This window comes from Cynocephalus volans, chromosome 16 (assembly GCF_027409185.1).
Source record: "Cynocephalus volans isolate mCynVol1 chromosome 16, mCynVol1.pri, whole genome shotgun sequence".
Classification (NCBI taxonomy): domain Eukaryota; kingdom Metazoa; phylum Chordata; class Mammalia; order Dermoptera; family Cynocephalidae; genus Cynocephalus; species Cynocephalus volans.
Window position 1 is genome coordinate 65799432 of NC_084475.1, and position 12972 is coordinate 65812403.

Below are 12972 nucleotides of genomic sequence, written 5' to 3' on the forward strand. Positions count from 1 at the left end.
ACGGAATAAAGTCCAAAACCTCTAAAGATGGCATCTAACACTCTCCATAATCTCATTCCTACCTACCTCTTTAACTTCATCTTGAATTACTATCTGTCCTTGGCTTGACCCATCCCGCATCACATGTGTTTCCTGAACAAGCCCCACCTCTATGCCATCATGCATAATGTTCTCGTCATAAAGCATGCCACTGCTCGCCCTCATCTGCCTCCATAATTTATAATCATCCTTCCAGGTTGAGCTCAAACAACGTCTCTTTTATCCTTACCTTTTGCTGATACCTATTCTTCCCAGGAACCATGCTTCTCAAACTGGGTTCCCATAGCCCTTTATAGCCAATAATATGTCACAACACTTATTATGAAAGTCATAATTGTTGCTCTTCATTCTCATCCTTGGCTAGATTCATAGGTCCTTCATGACAAGAACCATGTGTAATGAAGGTCTAGACATCCCTTGGCCAGTTGAGTAACACACCAAAAAAAGATATCAAACAATAGATGTATGATTGAGTTGAAAACAAGGTGCTTCTTAGAGCATACAGTACAAATGTAACTGGAGACAGTGGAATACATTATAAAGATTTTCCAGAACACCCAGGAAATACGCCATCAGCAGAAGTCCACTGCAGCTCTTGAATAAGATTTGCTTTACAGACTATCATTCAGTCAGTCTTAAGACTGAGTTATACTTTTCTGTTTCTACAGACGTCAAAGGAAAACTGGTTTGAAGAATAGAAGCCTTAGCGAATGTATACAAATAAAAAGTGAAAATGACAAGGTGGAAAATAAATCTGGATCAAAGGACTTCTTCACCCCCAAAGAGCCACCCCTTCTTGACTTCACACCTTACAAACATTCATTTTTTTTTTCCCTTAAACAAAACAGGCCTTTATTCCACTGTTCACATGTAAATTTCAGAAATATTCTACATTTCCAACAGTAGGGAGATGGTTAATTACATCATACTACTCAAATGAAAAACCTATAATGGCTTGGGAAAATGTTCACTTAAAACATTGACAGAAAAAGAGCAAAATACTCTATCTAAAGTATAATCTCAACAGTATATATTTTAAAATATATTTATATAAAACAATGGAAGGAAATGAAACAAAATGCAATAATTAGAGTTCTATCAGAGTAATAGAGTGGATGGTTTTACTTTCTTCTGTATGCTTTCTAGTATTTTCCAGGTTTCCTACAATGAACACAGAATACTTTTACAATTAGAAAATAATGCAAGAATGCTCTCAAGTCAGACTTTCTGGGTTTGAATCCTATCCCCACTTCTTTGACACTGTGTGAACTTCACGCAAGTGAAGTTCCCTATCACTTTATCTTTGTCATCTGTTAATGGGGATGATAGGGTTTTTTTTTTTAAGGTTTTTATAAAACCATGAGATAATCCATATAAGGCACTTAGAAAGTACCAGTAAACCTGCATATGGTAAACTTTGATGAATGTTATCCGATATTGTCCCATGTGGAAGAGTCCAGGTGTGCTCTGGAACTTGAGCAGCTAGGTAGGATGGGCAGAGGACAGGCTCAGACAACAAATGGCCCCCTGCACGGTTTTACTCAAGACTGCTCAGGGATTCCAACCTGGTGAGTTATTAGTTCCTTGTCATGCAAGCTCAGTATCTCCTTTGCTCACTCAGCTTCCAGGAGAGAAAGAAAGAAAGAAAGGGGCAATTTTCAACTTTATTCTCCGTTGCCTTTGTCTATTTTCTTACCACGTCCTCTCTTTCATTTGTACTTTGTCTTAACTGCCAATTTTGGGTTTAATTGGTAGAACGCAAAGAAGCTGAAATAAAACAAAGCTCAGCAGACTATAAAGAGAAAAAGAACAACAATAACAACAAAATGAAGGCATGAATGGCAGCCTCGACTCTAACTGTAATCAGAGAAGCAGGTTGGTGTGGCACTGTAACATGCATGATCTCCTGGTGCAGTGGACCAACATTCCATTTACTGCTCCAGTCTTCTCACAGCAGTGATCATTTACCTTTGTGATGATTACATTTTGCCTCCAGTATTTCAGTAACCCTTGCCTACTGTTGTATTTTGAATTTGGGAAATCTGTCTGCATTGAGACACAGTACTGAAGATAACTTAAGAGGCAAGACAATCTCATTTCCCCTCCAACACAGATGCAGACTTGGATTCAATCTATTGAAGTCAATTGGTAGATTTGTGCAAGTAGTCTAATTAGAGATATTCAGATAGCAGGCACAGGTTCCGTTTGCATTCTAGGTTTAAAAAAAATCAATGTCCACACACAGGAAGAAAACTGAGCACTTATTTTGAAGCCACAAATCACAGCAGTGCATGCACGGAAAACCAGTAGAGGGTCTATAGGTCAATGCAAAAATACCACTTCATGGGGAAGAAGGATTAGAAGGGATGGGCAGAATTTTCACCTCCAGGTCACAAGCTCAAAATGCAGCCCAGCCCTGCCTGTGTGATGTTTATAACCCACTGACAGTCCATGTGAAAAGGGCTGGCTTAGACACTACATTTTCACCAGAAATCACTCTCCTTTCAGCTGAGAGACTGAAAAACAGTAGGATCCCCCAAATAAACTCACCTACTCAGCTCCTAGAAGTGTATTCCAGCTGGCACAGCTGTATCAAATTGCACATTGTATAAAGTTCATTTCTAGAGTTCTTGGCCCAGTCTTTGTGGCTGTGGGCCCCGGAAAGGTGAAGCGTCCAGGAGAAAACTGCTGTTCCAGGAGAGCAGTGCTTGCCTTACCTCCTGACTTCCAGCCACAGAATCAAGAAGAGGGAACAGAAAATACAAAGGCACATGCAAATGTCCAAAATCTCCTTCCTCCAGCCTCTTAGAGTTCAAGATTTTCTGAGGTATCGAATCAAACTAATGACTAAAAACTAGATCTAAAGAAGGATTCCCTAATAATTTTTAGACTTTGTTTAAATAGAAAACTAATATTTATTAAACCATAACCATGTGACAAGCACTCTGTTAAGTGCTTTCCCAGATGTCATTCATTCCACAAACATTTCATGTGGAGACTAAGCCAAAAAGTAAAAATTAAAATCAAATTAAAAATCAGGATATATGGATGAGAGAATATATTCTCTGATGCAGGGGAGTCTGAAGGAGTCTTTAATCCTTAGACCTGTGAGGTAATTCTTACCTCTGTCTCATTCCCAGAAGAATTTCAGGCAACTAAGAGTTAACTGGTATTATTATCACTATCGTCATCATCATCCCCATTTTATAGAGTTCAGAACAGATGCTAAAAGAATTAAAGTAAATTGCCCGAGATCACACAGCTAGAAAGTCTCAACATAGACTACCAAGTCAGTGGCTTCTGCTTTACAACAAGCCATCTCTTATTATATAGTCGAGAAATGCTTTTTCCCTAGCCCAGGTTTACCCAAGACCTAAGCTAGATCAAAATGGAGATAACAGAATATTTGATATTATTCAAAAACCCCAAGGAAAAGAAAAAATGGCTTTTCTTCTTTCAGCATGACAACCGGAATCACCCCAACTAGTCAGCGCTATCTCTAGGGGTGCCAAGTCCTCTTGCCTTAAGACTTAGTTTTCATGTTGGATTAAAAATAATTAGCAGCATTCCACACTATGCAAAGCAGATCAGAACACTGCAATCATCACCAAGAAGAAATGTCCTTTCCTTTTGGAGAAAGTCCATGAAGGAAAGCTGTATGGCAGGGTTTAGAGGACACAGCATCTGCATCAAGCTGACCTGAGTTTGAATCCTGAGTCCACATTTGGGTAGTTGTATTGATTCTGGGCATATTAGTATCAGTGTCCACATCTGTAGAAAGGTATCTCTGTGCATACTAGTATCAGTGTCCAAATCCGTAGAAAGTGATAAATCCCACTTTGCATTATTGTTGACAAAATGCATGTAAAGCAGCACCTAGAGGTATCCCAGGACATGATGACAACTCAATAATTGGATGCTATTATTTTTGTTACTAGTCCTCTAAAGCCACTGGGAATTGATATGTAGAAGATGAGCAGTTTCCCACATGTTCCGTGGAATTCCCTATTCTAACTACCAGGGAAAAGCATGCTACTCTCCTCTTGAGGCACACATACCCTCCTGCATCTGAGCAGTCACTCAATATACATTTCTAGGGCCAGCCACAAAAGCTAAAAAAATCCTCAGAAGTCACCAAGAAGTTGTTCTTCATAGAGTGTGATTCCCTGACCCAAATCAGTCTTTGCCTTTGAATCAGTTTATGTTACCAGCTATTTAGGAGATTGATTGCTGCTATGGCAACTGCACATCCTTCTGCACAAACACAGGCATAAGTTCTTGATACGATCCTGGCTTATTCTCTCTGGCTGCATTCAGTACATGCCAAAAATTAGATAATATTGGGAAAATTAATTGCTTGCTGCACTATAGGCACTGAGGCTGCATTGCGGTGCAAAAAGCAAACGAAGCTTGGTGTGTAAAGTGAGGACTATGCTTATCGCTGAGCAGCCTGGGAGGAGAGAGAAAAGAAGAGTCCCCAGCTGTGCTCTGGCCACGCTGCTCACCTTTGATTTCCATGGTTTCTGCCAAATATCAATGCAGGATGTATCCAGAGACTGCCATGCCAATTGGCAATGATTTGGAGTCTTTCAAGAAAGCTTTCCACTAGGGTAGGAAAGTACAACTTTTCCTAACATCAAAGAGTTCTTATAGCAGTAGAGAGTAGAATAATGGTTATCAGAGGGCAAAGGGGGTAGGATGGGAGGAGAAATGGTGTTCTCTACCCTAAGTCAATCATTGTACAGTGTATGCACATATTGAAACAACACACTGTACCACACAAATATGCACAAGTAAACGTTAAAATATTTTGAATGAAAAAAAGAAAAAAAAAGAGTTGGGCACAGATTCTGAGTAAACTACTTGCTGCCCGACCTTGGGCAAATTTCTTAAACTCTAAGGCCTCAGTTTCCCCATCTACAACATGGAATTAAAAATAGTATCTGCCCCCATTAGTTCTTGCAAAGATTGCATGAAAGCACACCTGGCACACAGGTGGAGTCTGATAATTGGCAGGTCCGTTTTTCTTCATCTTCCCTCTTCTTCAGTTTCCTTCAATTTTTTATTCTCTACCCCTGGTTAGCAAGAAAGATTATTTGGCTCGTTAATTAGGAGCTGATTCCATGTTGTCCTCTAAGTATTTCCAATTAGGGGCTTGAGCCTCATCAAACTCTGCTAACTATGTTAAATTTGCTGTATGATACAGGCCAGTGTTTTTGGCTGGTTTCAGCCCAAGAAGACAGGCTGATTCTACAAGCATGTTTTGCTCTGTCCTGTTCTGTCATCTGAGGCCTCTCACCTTATCCCCGGATCAAACTTCCTTAAAATGACAATTGTTTATCATTAATGATGCTGGAAAACTAGTGTGTAAGTATGAAAATGGCTCCCATCCATAGAAGAGCCTCTCATCTCACATTCTGAAGGTGGCCGAGCACTGTGATCCGTGTTTGCTGAGGATGCCAGGTTATTAGCAGCCACGCTATTTCTATACCCGGAGATGCCTGGAGCATTTACAGAAATGCTTCTAAGCCATATGTTGTTTTTGTTTTAACCACTCTGTATGTATATTAATTTGCATAAATACAAAAATAAATAGCTGTTTGGTATTTCTCTGAAGATTGTCAACTCCAAAGAAAGAGGTAGAATCTTCCCATATATTAGCCTAATGGCATTATGTTTGGTATTCAGCGAAGAGTCAGCACTGTTGCAAACCCAAACTGACATTCTGAGATTTAAGAGTTAATAATGTGTGATGTAAATAGTCTCATTTAATGTGCTTTCTACCATGGAAGGTGAGAAAGAATGGCACAAGTATACAGAAGACCAGAGGCACTACCATACCATATACCAGTACCAATTACATCAGCTTATTCTTACGATCCCAGGATTCAAGGTCAGTTACCTGTGATAAAACAATGTATATAAAGTAATGCTTTGGCTACAAGGTATACCAGAGGCAACTGGTGACCTGGGAGAACAACATGTTTTTAAAGTCAGAGACCTGGTTCCAGATTCTAAGCCTTTCTAACTCTCAGGTTCACCTTCTTTAAAAGTCATAATGTTTATTTCCTTGAAGGATTGTAGAATGTGATGGTTAGGAGCACAAACTCGGCAGTTCAGAGTGCCTGAGTGGGACTCCTGAGCTGCCCACTTAGAGCAGAGTGAACCTGAACAAGTGACTTTGCCTCTCTAAGCCCCAGTTTCCTCCGGTGAGTAATGGAGGTAATCATGGCCCTCCCTCCTGGGTTGTTGTGAAGAAGAATTCGGATGATCTATGTAAAGTGCTTAGCATGGGAGCTTGACCCATGTAAGAGCCCAATAAATGTAGCCTGTGGTAGTCATAAAGTAGTATTAAATGACAGGATGAGTATAAGGAGCCTGGCTTTTAGTAGGTTTTTTTTAAAAAAATGGATATGTGTTGTCAGGAAAATTCCAGACCATTGCAAATCTCTTCAGAATCCAAAAGTTGGATAGGCACTGACTATGATAAGAAAGGAATCCTCTTATAAATCTGTCCTCCCATTGAAATGGTTTTCAGTGCTATCAGAGCAGTAAGGCCTTGCTTGTGTACAGCCTCCTGGTTCTGAAACAGCACCCGCTGGAACACACGGACCAGGGCTTACTGTGCTCCACTGCCCTGAGAGTGGGTGATTACCAGCTACTGCCAAGGATGGTGAGGAGAGGAAACACAAAGCAGAATTTTAAATGAATCGATATAACAGGGCAGTGATGAAAAAAAAGTCAATGATATGCCGGCCAACCACCCCCTGTGAGAGCAATGGGGCAGTTTCTTTGAACACAGAGCCATCGCTGAGGCCAATGACAGAGCTCAACGAGAGTGACAGCAATAAAGAAAATCATGATTTTTATAGACCCCTCGCCTGGATCGGATTGCTGGTCATGCTTTTTCTGTTTTGCTTCTTCAAAGATACACCCACACACCTTTGGCAGTGTTATCCTCAAACGACAAGATGTTACTTCTAAGCTGCAAGACCTCAGGCACTATCTGTCCTCACCCACACCCAACTGTCTGCCATTCTCAGCACCAAACATATCCCTGAGGACAAAAATGGCCCTTCAGTTCCTGAGTTGCTTAAACTGAAAAACCATTTAAAGTGCCATTCCCAAAATAAAACAGAAACATGGTCGCTGGCATGAAATATTTACAGCTGTGCGACAAAAAAAAAAAAAAAAAAAAAAAAAAAAAGCCTGAAAAAGCCTACTTGACCTGGTAGGCAGGGGAATGATGTAGTTACACAGGCCTGTAGAAAAGCACTTCACCCTAAAACCATTCCCTTCTGGGACTTCTGTGTGCACCTGTCACTCACGTCTTCGACTGCTTCCTTCCCTCACCCCTATATCCAAACACTAACATAGTTCAGGCTCTCATATCTCTGCTGACCAATGCAGCCACACCACTCACTGGTTTTCCCCAATCCCATTTCTCCCCCTCCCCACTGCTCCTCACACTGCAACAGCATAACTTCAAAGGCCCTTCAGGATCAAGCTCTTATCCACATTTCCAGTTTTGATCATTGCCCAGCCCCCACAGCTTTCTCTTAGCCCACCGATCCCTAGCCATCCTGAAACCTGTCACACGTGTGTGCACCTTCATGCTCTGGTGCATGCTTTTCCCTCTGCGTGGACTTATCTCAGCCCTCCTTCCCATCCTACAACACTCGGCTCAAATGTTATCCCTTTTCTTTATCATTCCTTGATTCCCAGGTTAGATTTAGGGACTCCCTACATTGTGCTCTCTTGGTCCTTTTACATACTTTCATATAGCACATTTCATCGTCTATATGCTTGTGTGTTCTTTCATGTGATGGTCTGTCAGGTGTGGCCACAAGAGGAGACTCAGGAAAAGCTCAAGAAAACAAAGTTTATTATACTCACAGTTCCTAGAAACAGGAGGCATGCAGTGCAGGGTTATGGAGGAAGCACCAGGTTCGAGTGAGGATGCAAAGACAGTAGGTAGTGAGGAGAAAGTCTAGGCCAGAGCTTTTACTGAGGTTTCCTCCAAAAGGCAACGCAGGGCAGGGTAAACAGATTAGGGTTGGCTAGTTTGAAAAATTCCCAAAGGCCTTTGGGCAATAGGGGTGGTCTCTAGTTGCCTGGCCCTGGCCCTGGGATAATTAAAGTAGAGGAACATTGTCTCCTGGGTTGCACCTACAGGCCAGATGGAGGAGGTGTGGCTCTGAATTAGACGGTTTACATATTAAAGGCAGGCTCCATCCTGTGCTATCTCTAAGAATTGGCTAGCCTCAGGAAAGCAGTCTCTCCACAGCCAGAAACTTTTTTTAAGAGGTCAAAACATCATAATATGCAGAAAGTAAAAAATGTAAACAATGCAACTCCCAACCCCCAAACTAAAACCTGGACTCTTCTCTACTGTGTTCTAGGCCCTGTTAAAAGCAGGGCTGATATTCCATCACCACGTTGAAATGTACTAGTTTACCGGTTTTCTACACCTGTTTTTTTTTTTCTGATTTACTAATCATACTGGTTCGTAAATATTTTGAATATCATCCCAGTTATATTTTTAATATAACTGCTTTATATCTATTATCACAGCTTTGTGAGATATGCATTATTATCCACATTTTAGATACTCAGAAACTAGGCTCAGGGAAGTTAAATAACCTGCCCAAATCACACAATAAATAAATAGCAGAGCCACAGTGGGATGTCACGTCAGCCTGCATGAGAGCCTGCACTCTCTCCTCTCCATCATACTGCTCTTTGCTTTTTCTTCTAGACTCAGTCATCCAGAACAGTGCCATGCATCCAGTTGGCATTCATTATATGCTTGCCTAATGAATAAAGGCATAAGTAGCCGTGACATCAAATACTTTAAACTTTTCCCATAGCTAATCCGCTCTACGGACCAAAAAGATGGGAAGTCTATAACCTTGTTTTTAACCTAAAGACATTTCATAATAAGAATTGCTTATTTCATCAAAATTCAAGGTGATAAAGAATTGCTTACTTCATCAGAATGTAGTATGTTCATTATAAAAGTTATTATTGACTCTCATGTAACATACAGCTGAGGGCTTTGTGTTCATTATCTTATTCCATTCTCCCATCAGTCCCGCAAATCGAAATCTATATTGTTTACACCATTTCAGATGAAGAACCAGATGGCCAGAAAGAATATGTGTAATGCTAATGTTCAAAACTGGTAACAGCAGAGCAGGGATCAAAACTAGGCATGACCTCCAAAATGCCTGCCCTTTCCATTACGCCACACAACCATTTTCTTTCTATGTGCATGAACCATTTGCAGGAATGAGTGTATAGGGCAGGAAATGGGACTCCACACTACCAGGAGGTCTCTTAGACAAAAAGGTGCTACATCACAATTAAGTAGCCTGGTTGGTAATGCATTATTGTGGCTTCCAACTTCCGGGCCCAATGGGAGGTTTGGTCAGGGGCTCAGGACCCATCTCCTGCTGGAATCTTAGTGCTTCTTCTACACAAATAAGAACCAGTGTATTGTGTTAAATTGACTGACACAAACAACCATGCCTTGTCCAGAAATAGAAAATGCAATTTTCTTTAGCAAAATGGAACACAGGAAGTGGTGGGGGTTGAAATGTCATGTACCAAACAAAGGTTTGGCACAGGAGAAAGGTTAAAATCAATCACCCTTCAGAAGGGAAAAAAAAAAAAATGTCTGCAGTATTCTATAGTAATTATCCACCCAAAGTCACACTAGAGAATTGGAAGCCATTGCTACTCAAAACTTCTTTTTAAAAGGGAAGAAAAACAATGTCCAATCCTATAATGTTAGTGTTTTACTTTTCATAAATCATTTGGAAAGATCTTAGATATACTATTAAAATAAATAAAAGAATGCCATTTCAACATTCTCACCTCTAGGGGTAGGAAATAACCTTTTCATATAAGAATGAAATAGGGAGAAACCAAAGCTGATTTCTCAACAAAAACTATCTGACTTGTATATAGACTACCTGACTTGTATGCTAGAGGAAATTAAAATTAAAGTCAAAAATGAAGGATTAATCCCAACTCATATCTTCTGGCTAATAATAACCTTTTCTTCAAGAGGAATGACATGCTTATTGCTATATTTTCACAGACCTGAAATCATGGCTCAAAATTCTGGAATTTATTTTTTTCTCTCCATTGCAAGGTTTTCCCAAGACTACAAATTCTTCCAGGTCCTATCACTGATGTTTGCTGTCCCCAAGCCCCTTGTTTTTAATCCTGTGACACTTCTGATTCAGGCCAAGGAAGTTGTTAAGAAAAACCATAAAATAAAGACAGCAAAGTATGGCTTTTAGGATCAAATGCTGAGATATGAAGTAAAAGAGAAAGATTTAAGAAATACAGCTGGTCAAGGGACAGTCCAGAAAGCAGAAATGAACTACTGGTCTGTCTCTGAGAAGGAAACCTACACTCTGATCTTCCAGTCAAGTCCAGGGGAAGACCAAACGTTCTACGGAAACTATGTCCTTTTTCCTGTTCAGCTGAAGGCACCACAGAAGAAAAGACTTACATCACAGCAAAACGATGAGAATCAGCCTTTTGTACATGTATTTATTTAGGTAATGCAAAATGGCAAATAGAAGTACTAAGTCAGAAAGTTGCAATCATTAAAAAGTAAAAACATGTATGGCATAGTTTAGCCTTGATTTGACCTGTAAGCAGGAAGACTGGGGTGAGGAAATAAATTGGTTCGAGGTTCCATCAAGTCAAATAGGCACAGCATGATTAGGAATAGTGATTCCCCATATGTAAATCCGCCTCCTTGCTGGGCCTACTCAGAAAGTCACTTCTGTTAAATATAGATTTGGATTCTTGTCACTTCCAGCTCTTGTTCTCAATTCCTTTTTATCCTGAACAAGTTGTACAATACCTTCTGAGTATTAACTGTCCCCAGGAACTCATGTCCCTTATTTAACAAAAACAATGTGAAGTAAGAGGTAAAGGCTATAAGGTACCCTGACTTCTTAGAAAAATGAGCCAATAAAAGCTTTAAGAATTTCAGTAGGGAGAAAATAATTTTACCACATAAGTTGGATGAAATTTAGAGAATTTGAGTTTATTTATGGAAGGAAAATGCTGTAACGAGGATGCTGGTAAAAAGACAACGTAGCTGCATTTCCTTGAGTAAGTCGCTGTATTCTTTTAAGTCCTCAATTTGCACATCTGAGAAATGGAGGGTTTGGCTATGTGAGTATCCCTTAGTTTCTTTCTGGCTATAATATTTATGAATTAAGTCAGAGCTGACATTAGAATTCAGAGTTCAAGATTTTTCATTATCTGCTTAGGACACTGTAAAGAGGCCATTTTCTCTTTGGAATTGCTATATGCGTCAGAAATAAATTCAATATTCAAGAGAGAAAGCATTCTGCCTCTTCCTTGCTTCCCACCCATCCCCTTCCCAAATCTGATTGTTGAATAATAAGATCCAAGAGAGGGAAGGTCCAAGGCAGACTCTTAGACCAGCCTATCCATTCGATGGATTCAGAATTATTCTGGTTTCTGAATAAGACAATTCTTCTCCTTCACCCCCAGCACTTATCTCTTTGGTCAACCATTAAAAGGGATGAAGCAAAAGCATCACCCAGCAAGAAACTCCTGCAGCTGCAGAATTGAAAAGCAAAGATCTTCTCTCACAGGTCAAATCTAACTGACACATGCAGATAAAGCTAAGCTGGGAGAAAAAAGGCAGACTCAGAAGCAGCTGAAACTAGGGAGGAAACTATTTTGAGTTCCTTTGACCAAATATTGTACCATATTTGTACTTTGTTATCAGAGCCCCCTGGAACTCTCTGGCTTTTCTTTAGTAATGTTATTATTATTGAAGATTTTTTTTTTTACTTGCAGACAAGCTATTCCCCGATTAGCTAAAATATTCTTGCTTTTTTAAAAACCTGCTGTCACACTATAGTGTTCCTCCTGAGCCCCGGGGGCAACCTGAAACAACTTCTTTTTCTGCTTGTGGTCCATGAGTTTAAGATCTTACTGAAGAGAACTGGAGTTGTTTAAAAAGTCTCCTGTTTCCCAGGAGGGAGAGTGTCCAGACCTGCTCTAGAGAGAAAGTGTCCTGGGATCTGCCACTCAGCATGCATCTTGCTCTTGAAAGTTCACACTGCTTGCTTAGAATTGGCTTCCCTCCTAGTAGTCCTGCTCAAAATGGGAATGTAAATGCTTATGTGGCCAACTGAAGCACTCTCTCTCAGATCACAGGCTTATTCAGTAGCTAGAAACATCCTTAAGCTCAGCAGGTTAACATGAAGAATAAAACTCTGCGCCCATATGTCAAAGTTTCAATGGAAGAGAGAGACAAGCCAGAGGACAACAATGCAGGAGAAGGGTTGAGGCAATACAACTGGGAGGCCTGATCCTCAAAGTAGGATCTGTTTTCCACAAAGGAAGATGATTAATGACCTGGACATTTTTTCAAAAGTCAGGAGAGTGGTAAGCCTCCTTCCTAGCCCCATGAAATATGGGGTTTAGGGGAAGACCAGCCTTCACTGCAGAGCAATTTGGAGAAAGAGTATCCCGAGGAACACAAAGGCTTTTAATTCTGGCTAAACAGCATTTTGATGAAAGGTGGAGGAATGTTTCTGAGCACACAATGGAAAAAATTCAGAGAAGAGTTCATATTTGGTAGAGTCAGAAGTAAGGAACTGCAGAGTAATCAGGGAATATGGGTTTTAGAGAGGAGAGACAATTTTATAAGAATGAAAGGGCACAGTTTGTTGTTGGAATTGACTAGACTTAACTGGCTTACCTTTGACCAATTAGCTAAACTTTCCAAGGGTCAGGAGAGAGAAGGACTAGGAAGTGCCAAGTGGATGCAAAAGGGCCTTACTGGCAAAGGCAGCAAAAAGGTCTGCACTATGAGGCTTCAATTTTAGAGAAAATAAAACCGTGATTGAGGTTGGGGGAGATAAC